The sequence below is a fragment of the Elephantulus edwardii genome, unplaced genomic scaffold (genome assembly GCF_000299155.1).
Source record: "Elephantulus edwardii isolate Elephantulus edwardi_28Jun2011 unplaced genomic scaffold, EleEdw1.0 scaffold00027, whole genome shotgun sequence".
Classification (NCBI taxonomy): Eukaryota; Metazoa; Chordata; class Mammalia; order Macroscelidea; family Macroscelididae; genus Elephantulus; species Elephantulus edwardii.
The window spans coordinates 17930564-17936414 of NW_006399777.1; positions in this window are offsets into that span (position 1 = coordinate 17930564).

Here is a 5851-nt window from a genome sequence, read left to right on the forward strand (position 1 = left end):
GCATATATCTGCTTGGGTGGCAGTTATGGTTTCTTTAGGGTCCCCACAGCTTCTTGAGGAAAAGAAATAATAAGATCAAATTTGTTTTTTGAAGTGGCTTTAAATTAATTTGAGAGGAAACTCAAGATTGTGTTTTCCTTGTCTTGGACTTGTTTTTATTTTCCCCAGCTTCAGTTTGAACTTGAACATGAATAATTGATTGTCTCTTGTACAGTTATCCTTGTCTTTGTTTTGACTGCAGATATTGAGCTTCTCCATTGACTCTTTGCACAGATACAGTCAATGTGATTCCTGTGATGTCTTTTAGTTGAAATCTATCTGTATAGTCACTGTTGTTTTTTGGGAAAAAATTGCAATAAATTAAGCATTCATTTGATCTCCGGTTTCATTTCTGTCACCAAATATCACAACTTCCAACTACCATTCTTTCTTCTTTGTTTCCAACTTTTGCATTCCAGGCACCAAGTATTATTAAGACATCTCAATTACATATTCAATTAATTTCAGACTGCAAAAATTGGTAGAAGTCCTCAATGTCTTCACCTTTGTCTTCATTGATTGATGTATATATTTGAATAACGAGTCTTCCTTGGTTTTGTATGGATAGGATCTTATAACTGACAGGACTGTACTTCAGGACTTATCTTGAAATGCTCTTTTTGCTGATGAATGCCACATCAATTCCTTTTCAATTTATTGTTCCTGGCAGAGTAGATCATACGATTGTCTGATTCAGATGGAAGTCAATTCAAGTCTTTCTCAGCTTACTCATGCCTAGGATGTCTATCTTTATGTACTTCGTTTCAATTTTGACACTTTCAAATTTTCAAGATGTACACTTAATATATTCCATGTTCCAATTACGATAGAAAATTGATAGAAACTCAAGTAGAGTTTGCTACTGTCTTTGACAAAATGCTAACATTATCTGACTCTTACTCATCAACAACATGTGGTTTGGGTTTATAAAGGTGTTGGTAAAAACAAGGCCTGAGCAGTGTCACTAAGACTGAAACCTGAAAACATTGACAAAGCCATCAGGGCATGCCTGCTGGTTGGCAAGTCTCCTTCTGACAAGCGCGCAGGTTTCAGCTTTAGAGGAACAAAGTGGCTGGCTTGTCTTTGGAAACGCTTATGGATTTGTAGAAATCAATAAGGTACAATGATATGTGTTGAACTCACTTCTAAACACAGCTCAGCGAAAAGCTTCTAAACCTGTAAGTTCTCAGTAAAATGGCAGTCATCAGAGAGGCGATGTGAACCCCTCTCTGGACCCTGGACCCTTGACTTCCAGAACAAGGAAGCTCTGACCTTAATCTTCTCTGCAAGCCTCACCCTCTAAACAAATCTACAATTTCTTCAAGACTATTGTTGTTGCTGTTGTGTGCCATCGAGTCGCCTGTGACTCATAGTGACCCTACGTACAATTAGCTCTAAAACTTGCGCTTTCCTTAGCCAGTCTTACTCTCTTCAACACAACTACTCCTATTACCCCAGTCACTGAGTTAGTCTGTCTTATCTGGGATCTACCTCTCCTGTGCTGACCCTCCACCCTTCCAAGCATGATGTCCTTCTCCAGACTGATCCCTCCAGGCAACATGTGCAAAGTATGTGAAACAGAGATTCAAAATCCTTGCCTCCAGGGAGCAGCCTGGTTTCAGTCTCTCTAGGACAAACCTGTTTGTTCTCTAATTCCTAGCTGTTCAAGCCTTGCATATATCCCGAGGTGTGTCAGACAAGGAGAATCACATATATTTTTGTTTCTTAAATTATTACTAATTTTAATGAACATTTACAGAGACTTTGGATTTCCATTCATTCATTGTTGCATTTTTCTCCCTGACCATCTCTCCCCCCCCAATTCGCTCTTCTCTTCGAAAAGTAAAAGAAAAATTCTTTCATTGTTGTACAATCCCTCCCCCCAAGTCCACTGCACTGTGCAGCCTTCATTCTGCACTCCTGTCATGATAATAATACTTAATCATATATCTTTTTTAAACAGTTTTCTCCCTCATCTGTTTCAATGCAGTATACATTATTTATTCCCTCTGAGAATTACATATATTTTTGACATGTTGTCAGGAGGGTCAGATGTCCTTGGAAGAAGACATCTTGCTTGGACAAGTAGGTTAGAGAAAGAGGAAAACCAAGCAACTCTGGTGGCCCTGTGATTCAGTTGGCTGCTAACTGGAGGTTGGTGGTTCAAACCCATGAGCTGCTCTTGTCGGAGTAAGATGTGGCCATTTGCTTCCACAAACATGATAGCTTTAGAATGGTTTACTTCTGTTGCATAGGGTCAAACCGTAAGTTGGAAATGGATTTGACGGCTGTGAGTTTGAGTTTTAAGTGTTGTTGTTAGATGTCATTGAGTCATGTATGACTCATAGTGACCCTGTGATTAGCATGTCTGAGCCCTGCCTTATCCTGTGCCATCGTCAAAATCTCTTAAATCCTTGAGTCTACTGGTACAGCCACTGTGTCAGTCCACCTTGCAGAGAGTTTTCCTCTTTCTCTGATCTTCCACCTTTCCAGGCATGATGTCTCTTTTGAAGGACTCATCCCTCCGAACAACGTGTCATAAAGTTATGAGATATAGTTTCACCATCCTTGCCTTAAAGGAGAACCCTTACTGCAGCACTTCCTCCAAGATAGACTTGCTTGTTTTACTGATAGTCCATGAAATATTCAGTACTCTTCTCCAACACCACAACTCAAAAGCATTGATTCTTCTTTTGTCATCCTTATTTATTGCGAAATTTTCAGATGCATGAGACAGAAAATACCATGGCTTGGGTCAGGCGCACCTTAGTCTTTAAAGTGACCCTGTTGCTCTTTAGCACTGGGGAGAGGTCCTTGACAGCAGATCTTCCCTATGCAACATATCTTTCGATTTCTTGACTGCTGTTACCATGGGGGTTGATTGTGGAACCAAGTAAAATGAAATTGTAAACAAGGCCATCTGTCATGATGTTGCCAGTGAAGATTGTTGTTTTCTTGAGGTTGAGATGTAAGTCATAATGAATTTTCAATAAAGACCCATAAATTGACATCAAGTTAATCCAGACTCAGGGCAATATCACGTGTGTCACGGTAGAACTGCTCCATGGGTTGTTTTTGGTTTTGGGGGGGGACACAATTAATTCCATTCCATAGTATTTTTTTTAAATTTTTATTAATTTTAATGAACATTTACAGAGATTTTTGGATTTCCATTAATTCATTGTTGCACTATTTTCTCTACCCCCCCCCAGTTCATTCCTCTATTTCCCCCCCCTTGAAAGTCTGTTTTAACTGTCCCATTGCCACAGTGCTTGTCAAAGCCAGTTCTCATTAATCTCCTTTGTCAGTGTATCCTTTGCCATTCCCTATCACTCCTCCCTGAGAGAGACTTCACTTTGATTCATAAGCATTCCATAGGATTTTCATTGGCTGTGTTTCCCACAGTGGATTGCCAGGTCTTTCTCGCGGGCTATCTCTGAGAAGGCCCCAAACCACCAACTTTTCAGATAACAACTGTGCTCGTTAACCATGCCCTACACCCAGCGGCTTCTCTCTGTGTAAAAGGAAACTTCATCTCCTGGACGTGGAACATGTGAAGATGTAAATCTTACCTAACCCTTGAACATGACTTAAACGTACTTGGCATCTGGCTTGCCTGACCAGCCTTGGGTCTAGCTGATTCTGTGAATAAAGGTGGATTTTAACCCTCGGAAATTCCAGGGGACTTCCTTGCCTTCAGCCTTAGACACTCACAAGTCCCCAGGGTGTCTAGCCTCCGGCTGGCTGCTCCTTCATTCTTCCAGGTTTATGCACTTTTCTGTCAGGTTATCTGCTAAGCCTTGCCCTCTCTGCCCCTCAAGCTTCATCTGTATGATTCAGGGACACTGTTGATCTCTTAGTGATTGAGTGGTTTTCTGATTAGATGATACATTTTTCACATTTTGTAGGTTTATTTTTTGCATCCTCCTAATCTCTTTTCCTAAAAGCCTAAAGCAATGTAGGAAGAAGGCAAGAAAGAATATGGATAGGATTTGGCCTAGTAATTGGAATAGTAACTTAGTAAAAGGAGCTCTGGTGGCCTAATGGCAAGAAGCTGGACTGCAATCCTGAAGGTACATGGTTCGAGGCCACCAAATGTCCCACGAGAAAAGGATGTGGGATTAACTGCCTCTGAAAATTCATGGGAAGATCAGCTATGGGTTGGTTCCGAAGAAATAAAGTCTGCAACTCAAAGTAGTATACGTGTATCCATGTTTATTGTTGTATTATTTCAAGTGCATATAGATCTGTTCTGCTTATAGATTGAAAAGGAATGGAGACAGGACACATCCCTGGAGGACACCCTTCCCAATTTTGAACCATACAGTGTTTTCTTGCTCTGTTCGGATGACTGTCCCCTGGTTCAAGTACAGCTTTCGCATAAACACAATCAAATGTTCTGGGATTCCCATTCTTTCCGGAGTCAGCCGCAGTTTGTTGAGATGCACACAGTCAAATGCCTTTGCATAGTCAATAAAATACAGATAGACATTCCTTTCGTACACTCTGTTTTCAGCCAAGATCCATCTAACATTAGCTATAATATCCCTAGTACCACGGCCTCTTCTAAACCCAGCCTGCACATCTGGAAGTTCTCTGTTGACGTGCTGCTCCAGTCGTTTTTGGATAATTTTCAACAGAATCTTCCTGCATGTGATATTAATGATATTGTTTGATAATTTCTGCACTGTGTCAGGTCACCTTTCTTTGTAATTAAAGCAAATATTGATCTCTTCCAGTCGGTTAGCCAGTGGCTGTCCTCCAGCAAGCAACTCGATAGCACATAACAACAACAAACAACAACACTTCAATTGCAAAGCTTTGGGAACAATCCAAGTTCCCTCCAATGGATGAATGGTTAAAGAAACTGCAACATCCACACATGAGGTTTTATGTTTCTCGAAAAAACGGTCAAGAATCCTAAGTACTGCACAACATGGACGAATCTAGAACAGATTATACTGAATGACATAGATCAGTTACAAAGGATAATTGTGGTAAAAGATGACTATTGTCAAAAGCTAAGGCAAAGAGCTCTGGTGGCCTAGTGGCAAGAAGCTGCGCTGCAATCCCAGAGGCACTTGGTTCAAATCCGTCAGCTGCTGTTCAGGAGAAAGATGGGCAGTCTTCACCTCTGTGAGTTATGGCCTCTGAAAACCTGCTGGAGGGTCAGCTACGGGGTGATTCTAACTCAGTGGCACACAGCAGCAACAACAACAAGGCAAGGTTTACACACAGAAGCAATCTTGGAGGATTAATAAAACTAGAAAGGGAGGGAGAGAGGAGTAGGAATAAATAGATAAATTGGATGAAGGGAATGATGATACACAAATATTTGATTATATATTATTATTGTTGTTATGTGCCATCGAGTCGCCTGTGACTGACTCATAGCGATCCTATGTACATCTATCCTGTGCCAATCTTATTGTCTCTGACACCCATACTCCATTACTCCAGTCACTGAATCAATCCATCTCATCAAGGTTCTTCCTCTCTTGTGCTCTTCCTCTCTTCCTCCACCCTCCCAAGCATGATGTCCCTCTCTAAGGACCAGTCCCTTGTAACATGTCCAAAGTATGTCAGATGAAGCTTCAGAATCCTTGACTCCAGAGAGTACCAGAGGAATGTCTATCTGTGATTTATTGATTATGCAAAGACATTTGACTGTGTGGACTGCAACACACTGTGGCTGACTCTGAGAAGAATGAGAATCCCACAACACTTGATTGTGCTTATGTGAAAGCTATACTTGGACCATGAGGCGGTTGTCAGAACAGAGCAAGGAAACACTGCGTAGTTCAAAATTGGG